The sequence below is a fragment of the Sciurus vulgaris genome (assembly GCF_902686455.1).
Source record: "Sciurus vulgaris genome assembly, chromosome: 9".
Taxonomy (NCBI): domain Eukaryota; kingdom Metazoa; phylum Chordata; class Mammalia; order Rodentia; family Sciuridae; genus Sciurus; species Sciurus vulgaris.
The window spans coordinates 94,515,700-94,528,592 of record NC_136469.1 but is presented as its reverse complement, the minus strand read 5'-3'; the positions used below and the strand labels follow the sequence as shown (position 1 = coordinate 94,528,592).

At 31.3% G+C, this 12,893-nt stretch overlaps 1 protein-coding gene and 1 long non-coding RNA gene across 2 annotated transcripts in view; both read right to left on the bottom strand.

Annotated features, from left to right (window-relative positions):
- LOC306669156 overlaps nucleotides 1-12,893 on the bottom strand; it is a 1,049,088-nt gene that overhangs the window by 704,913 nt on the left and 331,282 nt on the right. The window lies entirely within an intron of this gene.
- TECRL (trans-2,3-enoyl-CoA reductase like) overlaps nucleotides 1-12,893 on the bottom strand; it is a 101,747-nt gene that overhangs the window by 88,116 nt on the left and 738 nt on the right. The gene's annotated exons all lie outside the window — the stretch shown is intronic.

Below are 12,893 nucleotides of genomic sequence, written 5' to 3'. Positions count from 1 at the left end.
TTTTAAATGCAAAATAAGTGAAAGTGTCATCAGTAAATACATCCAGAAACAAGGACCAAAAGTGTAATACTGATAAGGAATTTTACTTCTGGTCCCCTGGTTATAAAGTTTCCTAGTAGAAAAACTATAGACTTTTAAAGAAACTGAGTGTTTTGAATGCTATAAGTTAGACAACTTCAATGCTTGATATATATAATGCTATTTTCTATCATTTCAATAGAAATTAGAATTTTTAATTACAGATGTAAATTTGCTAACTAGTTTTCTGTTATATTTAATATGCTTATGTAATCCTTGTTACATTTTTAAAAATTAATAAGCAGAGACATAATATTGGGAACCATTAATAACATTGCTAGCAGTAATGATTAACATCATTGAATATTTAATAAGTCCAGTACTATTTAAAGACCTTTACCTTTATTAAATAATTTAATTCATACACCAAATTTATGGCTTAAGATATATTATTTCCATTTTATGGATGAGAAAACTGTGATTCAACATGAATAAATAATTTATCAAAGTCACATAATTAAGCTACAGAGTTGGAATTTCAATACAAGTAGCTGGGATCCAAACCTTATTCTTAACCACTGCACTAAACTTTGGCAGGAGAGGGTAAAATGGGAGTGAAAGGTATAGAAAAATATATTGAGCACTTACTGTGTGGCAGACATTATTTTAGGATATATACAGATACTCAACAACATAAACAACCTTGTGAAGTATGTGACAGTAAGTTTTTTTAAAAGATGAAAAATGACTTCCTAAAAATTTAAAAATTCTAGAAAATTAGTTTAACTGAATTATAATTATGTACTTAAGTTATGATACACATGATCTAGTAACTCAAATTATAGAAATTCTTTTTTATCAAAGTTTTTAAGGAGAAACTGGATTTATACAATGCCAAAATGCTGATCAAACTATAAAAACCAATAAATAAATTTAAAAAATGCTCTATTTTATAATTAGGAAAAAAATCCTATTAGACTTTTCTTTCCACTTTGAAATGAAGCATTTTATTTTAGCAATCAACAATTCAGATTTGTGGCTGTTCTTGATGTTTATATTCTTACTATCTCAAGAGTTAAAGAAATTCTAGATAAAAATAGCTTTTTTTAAGATACAGGTAGTTTATCAAGAATTTTACTGAGAGATTTCTAAAATGCAGTAACATAAAATCTGAGCATTTCCTCAGGTTTTATATTATGGTCCTGATTAAGTTCAGACACTAACTAAATTTTATTAAATTAAGTTTCAGGGGAACACATAATAAGTCAATATTCAGTGGTGTGTAGGGCTATATTGACAAACAAAAGACTCATTTAGACAGATAGCAATTCATCAATTGTTTTTGAATGATTTTTAATGAGTCACATAACAAATAACTAAAAAGTCATACACTTCCAAACTTGAAAAAATAAAATATTAAGGGTCTATTTTACAGAATTAAAATTCATAGTGGGAAAACTTAAAAAGAAATAAGGAAAAAGGACAGGTAATAATTCCTTTTACTTTTTCACAAAATGATGTTAGAATAATGAGTTTATAAGACGGAAGAGGTAGAACATTCCTTGTAGGAATAAGATTAATTCTCAAACATAATATGTTATCTAGTTGTAGTGCACAGTTCAAAACAAATCTTTCAAAAACAGAACCAACTTCTACTAGAAAACTAAGCGAGTTCCACATTGATAGGGTTAATGTGGTGACGGACTGGTGGGCTCAGGTTACTCAGTGGAATCCCAGGGAATCAAGGGGATTAAAGATCATTTGATGACTCTCAGTTTAAAAATCCACTAATAAAATATTATATACTAATAGTGGTTCGCCTGAGGGGTTTGCATATTTAAACCTTAAGTAAGTAAGGAGTTTGCCCTGGCATTCCTTTCTGAGCTCTCCAGAGGTGTCTCTATAGTATTATGTTTTCAGTTAAAGTTGAAAGCCCAAGGATCTAAGGCACTTAGAGGGGATAATTTCTACTGTAAGAGACTTCCCTTTACTGTTAGAGACACCCACATGGCAATCTTTCCATGTGCTGAAACTGTTTATAACTGAAAGAGATTTCTAGTTACTTGCAAATTTCTTCAGTAGAAAAATATCATCTGGGCTCAATCTGCACTGTATATTATCTCTATAATATTTATAATACAGGATGCAATTTAAATGTTATGTAAGTAGCTGCTGTACTGCAGTGTTGAGGGAACAATGATAGGAACGAACAGTTGATAGATACTCAGTTCAGATAGTTTTTTTTTTAAACTACTTTAAATTTAGACATAAAAATATAACTACTTTAAATTTATGGGTATGGAACACCATCTCCATAGAAGAGAAGGAAGGAAGGGAGGGAGGGAGGATGTAAGGATGGAAAGAAGGAAGGAAGGAAGGAAGGGAGGAAAAAAGGAAGGAGAATATATTCCAGGTTTATGATTGCAAGATATTTTTGCTGCTACTTCATATAATAATCAATTGAATGAACTTCATGTGTAATATCATATTCAAATGAAGTTTTTTATTCAAACCTTTGAGTTGTCGTCATGTAGTTATGTGCATAGCATAGCTTTCAAGGCATAAAGTCAGATACTATGTAAATAAAGGTAAAATTGAGATTTTTCACAATTATAAATAAGAGTACTTTGCAGATCTTAGGTGCTTTCATTCCACAAATCATAGCAAAAATATATTTAATCATTCATAGGCTTCTAATAATGTAAACTTAAACCTTCAGGGAGTACAAATTTGTGCCCAGAAATAAGTGGTATGAGAACTTTGAGTCAATGTTCTATAATTATCAGTGTCCTCCTGATACATGCTTGCCTCTTCAGACCTCCCTAAGGCTTTGGATAACTTAATATATGAGGTAATAGAATGTTCATTTCTAATTCTAATAGAATGTTGTCTAAATTACTGCTTATTTGTTAAATGCTAATTTTAAAGAAAGTTGCTAAGTAATTCAAGCCATAAAAGTTAGTGATATGAACAATAAGAAAAATCACAAGGATTCATCAAGCCCTCATGATTGGGATTAGTTCACTTTTAGAAGTGACCTGACAGAATTCCCTAGACCATTTTGCTGTGTGAGCACCTATGAAAAAGGTGGCCATTCATTTTTTGTACAAGAAAGACCTCTCCAGACACTTGGCTGGCTCCTTGACCTTGAATTCCTAACTTACAGTAGTTTGAGAAATAAATTTCTGTTTTTCATAAGCCATTTAGTCTATGATAATTTTGTTATGGCAGACCAAACTGATTACAACAGATTGCTGATGTGCAATAATGACAGAATTATGAGTGGCTACTACAGGTTACATGGGTAATGTATGTGTGTGTATATCTTAAAAGTTCAAGTGCATCTTAAAGATGTGTTAAAAGATTTTTACTTACTTTGAACTGTTTTATACTTGTTTCCAAACACAGATTATATACATATACAGAATAGAAAAAAAATATATTTCCATTAGTGTTTTTAGTACCATGTGAAATTTTTATTGATCTTTTCTTTATTTAGTAGTTCTCTAAATATATAATGGAGGTGAGAATTCAGTTTTATTATTAAATTTATAAATTTCAATTTGCTAGTGATATCCAAATATATTCAAGCCTCTGTGCTATAGCCATTTGAGGAAATTCTTTAGGGAAGGTGGTAATTTTTGATACTTTTAATGGGATATCATATATCAATATAATATAAGAGGAAAGAAAATAAGAGCCTTGCCTAATGTCATGAGCTGTTTAAGTGTGAGAGGTGGTTGAGTATCTGCAAAGCCTAAGCAAATCCCATGAGATCATATTGCCTTCCAAATGTGGCACTCCTCAGCAGACTCCCAAAAGATCTGCTTCTCAGTTTTACTGAACCATCTTTAGACTCATTACTATTTGTTCTATCTTCCGCATAGTTGTCAAATTAAATTTTCTGAAACAGAGATCTGAGAAGCACTCCCCTAATTTTTGATGTAAAGTCTATATGCCTTAACAAGACATTCAGGTCCTCTGTCATCAGCCACATCATACCATTTTATTCTGTTTGTTTCATTCTACAACAAAATGCATACACTTATTTACATCACATGAGGAGTCTTACATGCTACCTACCTGCCTCTTTGCCTACAATATGCTAATTCTTCTTCTTGGGATGCTCTTTCCAAATCAGTCAGGGTAACACTGTTTGATATGGTTTTAAGATTTTTAAATGCTCTGGGCACAGTGGTGCACACCTGTAATTACAGCAGCTTGGGAGGCTGAGGCAGGAGGATCGCAAGTTCAAAGTCAGCCTCAGCAAAAGCAAGGTACCTAGCAACTGAGAACCTGCCTCTAAATAAAATGCAAAATAGGATTGAGGATGTGGCTCAGAGGTCTAGTCCCCTGATTTCAATCCCTGATACCCTTCCAAAAGAAGATTTTTAAATACATCCTTAATGAAATACTTCTCTGATTCTCATCATCACACCTAGACTTCTGTAGACAAAAAATTATTTCCCTGGCTCTTTTAGTATATGGTTTGAGTTAAATTTGTATTTGACATGTACCATTTTACAATTTAAAATGTGTAATCTTTCTTTCCAGGTAGGTTCATATACCTCAGAGAAAGAAAAATATTTGATTTGCACCCCATGTAATCTGAAGTAGCCACTCATAAATAGCTCCTTCTGCAATTTGAATTACAAAATAAGCATATCCCTCTCACCTTTATTTAGCTATCTTGGTCATAGTCATCACTCTGTTTCCTTATATAGAAATGTTATCTAAGTCTGCATACTTTTAAACAGGTGTTTTTAACTATTAACTTTTTACATTCCGTCTTGATTTAATAGGAAACAGACTTTCCTTTAATTGTAAGTGGAACAATATGTTCCACTTTTTTTCTTTCCCTGACCACTAGCATTTCTTTTTCTATCCCATCTTTCTATATTTTCTTTAAAGTGAAAATTTCCAAAGAAAAAAAGTTCTATTCTATTTTCATAGGTCTAAAATTTTAAGTAATTTATGCCATTACCTATTTTCTATATTTACAACACAAATATAAGAGAGTTATTAGTTTACCTTGCCTGTCAACAGAATGCTATCTTTGGAAAAGAATGCAAGAGGAGCCTGGCTGTGACATGTTCTAATTTTATATCCAAGATGTATTTGTTCTGCAAAAGCATTTAGGTCACATGGTCTGTTTGAATCATGGCACTTTTAAGAAGTTCATTTTCATGCCATCTAACTCAGTGCTTCTAAAACTATGTAGTACAAAGTTGCATTTTTATTTTTATTTTCTCCTGAACTGATGCATTGAAAAATACAATAAAAATAAATGACTAATAATTAAATATTAGTTTACCAAAGACAATCCCACTTCATTATTATTACTAGAATGAAAAAGCACAGTTATTTCTTCATGTTCTGTGATAGTTTACAAAAGCACATTACCAACTATTGTATTCGATAAAAGATATAAGGATATTTAAAGCAACTGTTATTGGGTTGAAGAACACATCTGCTCATAGGAGCTTGTAAGTGGCACACAAAGGACTTGCCATTTTTGTTGGACCATGTGAAATAGACAGACTGTGACAGAAGACACTCCAGGAAAAGGAAACAAATTTTCTCAAAACTCAAAGAATAGAAATTGCAAAATGTGGTCTAGGAATGGTGAGCAGGATAGAATGATGACGTATTCAAGAAGAGAGAACACATAAAAGCAATTCCAAGAATGGGAATCCCAAGAAGGCTGCATAAGAGAGTGGAAAGCTAAAAATGAACTGACACTAGGAAGTTTGTCCAAAGACCCGTTACCTACAAAAGAAATATCTGCCAACAAAGTCAAATTTCATATCTCCCATTGTTGTCATAACCTATTCCATTCTGAACTTCCCCACAAATCCCTTTTCCTAAGGTCATGTAATCAAATACCATAATAAACGCCATGACATTTAAGGCCAGGAATGCTTACATTATTTGTTTATGGTTCTTAACAATATTTGACACTACCAATGTCTCCCTTCTCATTCAAATTCTTCTGCTTGGACTTCTATATAAAACATTTGACATTTTGTGCCCCCTCTGAAAACTTTTGCTCTTTTCCCTCTATTCTTTATTTGAAAAAATTCTCTTAGAAATTGAAATCTATGACAATGCCATTGGAAATGTTCGATTGCTCAGGATTCTACAGTTAGTTCTTTTCTTATTTATTATACTTTTCTTTATCAATTATCTTATTTATTCTATTGACTATAAAGACCATCTATACATTTTTAATTGCCAAATAAACATATTTAACTGTAACTACTTTTCTGAGTTCAAAATCTTCACATTCAAATAAATACCTACTGGTTATCTGTACTCAGATATCTCACAAGCATCTTCACCTTGAAATTAAAAAAAGAAATACTTCCTACCACCTAAAATAAGAAAACAAAAGCAATAAAAAGGGCACAGTAAAGGTCCCCATGCTCAGGGGTCTGTAGCTGTTCGGGACAACAATTTACCATCATACGTAGAGCCTTCCTTCCCCTCATCCATGACAACCAAACATGCTATAGTTTCTACCTTCAAAGGACCTATGCTTTGCCCTCACTCTATTCGACCCATTCACCATTGAAGACACACATAAATATCATTCTGCCAAGAAAGTTAGATACGTTCTAAAGCCTCGGTCATCTCCTTTTGTTTTCTACCCCAAATTACTATGCTTCCTCAACTGTGTAGATATCTTTGTTCCTAAAATTGCTTCAGTAGTGCTTGTCTTCCTTAGTACAGTATAAAATCTGAGGATAGGAATTTGTGTCTCTTTGAATTATACCTTTATCCAAAACATATAATAGAGAACATTGATTTAGATAATAAAAAAGTAATTGCAACACTCTACAGTGAAAATATAGAGAATTGGACAACTAAACAATCTGATCAGTTTCAATTATTCTTCAAAATAAATTTTCTAAAATTTATTTATGTAGAATTCCTAAATGGAGCATCATTACATCTCATACATTAGAAGACAGTAATGATATTTTCTTCATAGCTTACCCAGAAACATAGAGTATCCTTACATGATGACATATGTATACATATTACATATATAATTATATTTAATTAAGTGTATGTGATATATAATTGATCATATATAATCAATCATGTTACAAATACATATATAATTATAACATTAAAAATAAAAATAAAATTAAAAATATTTTAAATTCACTAAAAATATTATTCCTTAGGAAAATGCTAGCCATTTCAGAAATTCATGATAATGAATCTTATTTTTTTAATTTTTAATTTGTTCTAATTAGTTATACATGATAGTATAATGAATCTTATATAAAATTATTTAAGTTACAGTAGACAAATATTAGTTTAATTATTTTCCCACCACAATGGGATAAAGATTTTAACAGATTAACATCTCTAAATATATTGCCACTATCTAAACTATAACTTTCACTTATAGAAAACTGTGTGGTAATCATGGTGCTATGTTTTTTATACAATACAGAATCTTTAGATATTCTTGGAGGAATGATACATACAGCACTTTTGTTAAAGAAAAATCAAGATTTGTAATAGCGAAATAACATGTTAAGAAAATAAAACAATAATTTACAAAGCTGAAGCACAGACATAAATAACTTGTATCATACTATTTCCCTTTACATTATATGTTTTTTCAAAATACTATATATACATTTTTGGGAAAAATCTAAGGCAGTATAGATATATGAAACTAAGTACTCTGATTCTTTGAGATTAGAACTTCATTCTATCCTAAAGAATTTACAAGCTGGGTTTGGTGCACAAGCCTATCATCCCAGCAGCTTGGGAGGCTGAGGCAAGAGGATCTGAGTTCAAAATCATCCTCAGCATTTGTGAGGCACTAAGCAACTCAGCAAGATCCTGTCTCTAAATAAAATACAAATTAGGTCTGGGGATGTGACTCAGTGGTGGAGTGCCCCTGAGTACAAAAAAAAAAAAAAAATTTACAACAATATCTAAAAAAAGTTAGGGGTTTGGGGGTTTCTTTGGGTTCACAGAAGATGATTATGTTCTTTCCCACTGTTGGCAAGAAAAATTAATCTCAATTTTTTATCTTTTTAATAATATAAATTAAATTTAAATGATATAAATAGTATGATATAAATTAAAATTAAATTAAAATGATATATCATTTTAATGATATAAAATTTTGATTTTACATTGTTTTAAACTTTGTATTCAGGAGACTTTAAGTTTACATTTAATTTGTTTGTTAAATAATGCTATTTTGTTTCACCTATCTAATAAATAGAGTTCTTAAAGCCTTCCTTTGTCTCAAATTGATGGGTGAGTAGACATCTCCTGAAACCAGTACACCCATCTTTAAAAACCTTGCCCACAGTGGATGTCAGACAACACAGTCATGAAATTAACAAAACCCCATTTGGGATAAGGGTAATAATTAATGCCTCTCAGGATAGAGTATTAATACCTCTTGTTATGAGTAAGGTGTATGGTTTGCTTATAGCATGGTTCTGCTACAAGCTAAATTCTTCATTTCAACTATGTGTGGGCCACAATCTCTTCTTCTATAAAGGGAAAGAAAAATAATACCTAATTCATTTGCAGAAAAGTATAATAAGGGACAGAGATTTTGGACTATTCCAAAGGAAAAAAAAAATGCACTCTGAAGTTCATATCAAAACTCTGCTGCATCGGAATTCAAAGCTTATAAATTTTTCATTATGTCATGCTCTATCAGAAGGAGTAGGAGGAAGAGAACTGAGAAGGAGAAGGGGTCAGAAATGAGAGAAAGTGAAGAAAAGGAGCAAGAGGAAAAGGGGGAAAAATACTGTTATTTTCATGAACATGAGGTTCTGAACTGCCAGAAGCCATTTTAAGGCAGATGTCATTTTTATGTTGGAGATAAACAAATCAAGGTATGAGTATATTAAGTATCAGGTGCAAGGTAAAACATTAAAAGTGACGATCTTGACAATTATCAATCAAGACTTCTCAAAATTTCTAAGAGTTAAATGTCCGATTTTTATGTAGTGTTCCAATTTTTTCTTAAAGCTCCCTACTATTCTCTGATATTTTTGCCACTAGAAAGATTAGTAAATCATTGAGCACTTTGTTTTATTTGTAAAAAATCTTTAGAAAGTTTTTCAGAATTTTGACATAATGAAACTAATCACCAGAAAGAGTGCTCTTAAGGTCAGTTTCCTTGGAGAAAAGATCAAAGAGCAACTGGGAAGATACTGGAAACATTTCTTAGTCCTAGCTTTTAGAGGTCCTGAATGCTCTTGATTCAATGACTTATCACCAGATAAGCTTCTGACATTTTCCAAAACAGAAGCAAGACAAAAATAGGCAACAAGTGGAAATAACTCATTGTTAAAGTTTTAAAATTTACTTTTGATATTTGTTTGATTCTATCCATTTTATCATCCTCGATTAGTTACATCATGTTAATCACTCTGGGAAACAACTAAATTCATTACATCAATATCTCCATCTGGTTCATGAAAAATGTGCTAACTTTTAGCACATTTTAGGATGACTATCTATTAATAAATTATGCACTAATACAAAGTTACACTGTCGGCATCTGTGGGACAAGCCATGAGGAATTGGCATTTTGTGAAATTGTTTGAGGAAATGCCTTTTTGTGTGAATATATCTGCATTTATCCCCAAAACAATTTTATTCAGAAAACAGTGAGATGCATTTTCAATATTATATTTGTCCTAATAAAACTCTCAGTACTAGACATTTGTGCACTGTCAAGTCCACATATTTCTCAAACAGGTGTTTGTTTAATTCAGCACATACTGAGTAAACACTTCATGCCAAACACTGCTGTAAATGCAGAAAATACTGGAGTGAAAAACAAATAACCAACAAAATCTCTGCTTTGTGAAGCTGACATTTTAAGGGTAGGCTAAGTAATAACCTAAATTCAAAAAATGTATGTTAGATGGTAACAAATTCAATAGAGAATTAAAACAAGAAAAGTAATAGTGGTGATAGAATTTTCAGTTTTAAATAGTCAAAAGTTTGCAGGAATACGTGACCGCTAAGATATAAAGGAGTCTTTGACTAGTTTTGAGAAGAGCATGATATTATCAGACAAAATTCAACAGGCTGGTTCTGGTTGCTATGTAGGGAATACATTGAAGGTGCTAATGACAAAAGCAGGGTGAAGATTTAGGAGTGCTGGCAGTAGATGTGGTGGAAATTTGTCAGAGTCTGGAGATATTTTGGAGGTATTGCCAAGAGGATGAATTGCATGTGGGGTGTGAGATTAAGAGATGATGAATCATGACTCCTCTAAGTTTTTGAGCTATTTTTTGAGCTATTTGAAGAATGTGGTTCCCGCTTATTTATTGGAAGGAAAAATGTGGAATATTATTGGGAAAAGACAAAGTGCTCTTTTAGATGTACAAATTTTGACATACCTAGGAAAGATCCATGTGGATGGATATACAAATAAATACATTAGATAGATAGATAGATAGATAGATAGATAGATAGATAGATAGATAGATAGATAATAGAAAGATAGATGAACAAATTTCAAGTTTGGGAAGAAAAATAGACTGCAATTATGTACTTTTAAGTCATTTCTAGGGAGATGATAGTTATAACTAACTATGGAACTAAATATGGCAAATCCTGAAGATGGAAAGTAGTTCTGATGACTGAATTGAGTGTCTAATACACCAGATGGTGAATCAGCAGAGAGGAAAGGGAGGAACCCACAAAGTCCTACAGATTAAAATGCACACACTCAAAAAAATTCAACAGAATGTTTTATAGAAGAGAATCTGGTTGGTGACACACGCCTGTAAAGCCAGCAACTCAGAAGGCTGAAGCAGGAGGATCACATGTTTGAGGCCAGGCTCAGCAACTTAGGGAGATTCTATTTCAAAATTAAAAAAAAGAAGAAGACAATCTGGGGATGCAACTCAGTGTTAAAACAATCCTGGATTCGATCCCCAGTACCACAAAGAAAAAAGGAATTTATTAAAAGTGGAAAATGTTACCAATACAGCATGAGAATGGCTCTTTGAAATTAGCAGAAGTACTTGCCACTGCCTCACTGGCGATTTCAGTAAACTCAGATTCTGAATAGCAGTGAAGCAAATACCCAAATGGAAGAGGCTAAGATAAAATGAGAAGAGACAAATGAGGGTAGGCAATACCACACGTGAAAGCAAGGAGAGTATAGGGCTGAAGCTGGAGAAATTAGTAGAGGCAAGAGAAGGTTTTCTGTTGTTTGATCAAGTGTTTTATGTATGTGTGTTTGTCAGGGTAAGTAAAAGAATATGATTCATATACTTTCTTTAATTCCAGGATTTAGCCCAATAGTTTTATCTTAGAAATATTTGGAGTTCTCACTTTATCCATTTTAAAGTTTGAGTTGTAATATCTACATAAAACAAAATTTTGCTAGTGCATACATTATTAAGATATATATATAGCCTACACAAGATATTTGAAGATATTATATCTAACTTGTTATAACAAATCATGTCATTGGATAATAAAATATCAAAAACTGTTTAAAATTCTGACCCAGTTATAAAAAGTTTTCTTTTATTTTTCTTAGGTTTTGATAAATAACCACATTGTCTTTCAAAATAATTATTAAAAATTATTGAATGCAGTAACTTGCAAATCATCACAAGTTGATTGTGCAGTAAAGGAAGGCGAGTAATCCAAAGTTAATCCTCTATTTAGCCTACCGGATTTCTATAAAGTTTTTCCACTTGAGGTGAAAATACCAGAACTCTAACTGTTAAAATATGAGATTAATAAGAAAAAAATCTTTAAGAATGATGACTTCCTGAATTCTTTCCTTACTTTTTTTGCAAAGTAATTAATACAATCACAAAAATTCATGTCTTACCTCCTAATAAAATCTCAACCATACAAATTGTACATGTATAAAGGAACCAATTAGACACTGATTAGTTCCTATCACTTCAAGGTAGACTTCTATGACTTATTTTCTTTCTATTCCATTCATTGCCTGGTCTCCCCTGATTTAATTGTTCCCTTCTTATACAATTTTGATTATAGATAGTGAGATATTGCAAAAAGTAGCAATTTCTGGTTGAGAAATTTATTTGCTATGTTTATGATATCCTTGTATGTTTAAAAAAATCCAGTTATTGTGATAGTAAACAAATAAATTACATCATGTGTGAAATCCATATAGCAAAACTCTGTTTTACATAATATATTAACCACATATATACCTCAGTGGAATTATTATAAAGCATATTATTTAAAATTATAGAGAAAGAAAGTTTTTTTGCTGTATTAAATGTCACTTATGGTCTGTATATAATTGTAAAAGTCCTTAATCTTTTTTCCATCTGGAAATAAATTATATTGCACAACTAATACATTGGTCATGCTATTGTAATTACTAAACATGAAACTACATAATATTCTTGGCAATTACAAACAGTAAACAGTTTATTCTCTTTTTCTCTTATCTAAAAGTCCTTCTAGAGAAGAGCTAAATGAAATGCATAATTAAATTTTATTTTTAGGATGACAGCAAAAACTCAGGAAACATTTTTGTAATGCAAAATAAATTAGGAAATGTTTTATTAAAAACATTAGTCTTTCCCTTAAAAAACTAGTTTCTATTTAAATTTATGAGAAAGAAATTATTCGAAATATTGTACATGCATATGTATGTCTAAAATGTACACACATATTAAGGCTTAAATTTTCTAACCTGAGATGTATATACTTTATCATTCTTTAGTAACCCATCTATGAATACGAATGTAGATTGAAAGTATATGAAAAGACATTTTTTTCAGGAATTTGATGATTCTGGTTTGGAAACAAACTTTTCCTAAAAAGTGAGTTGATTATTTTTTAAGTCAAATAACAACTCAAGGTAA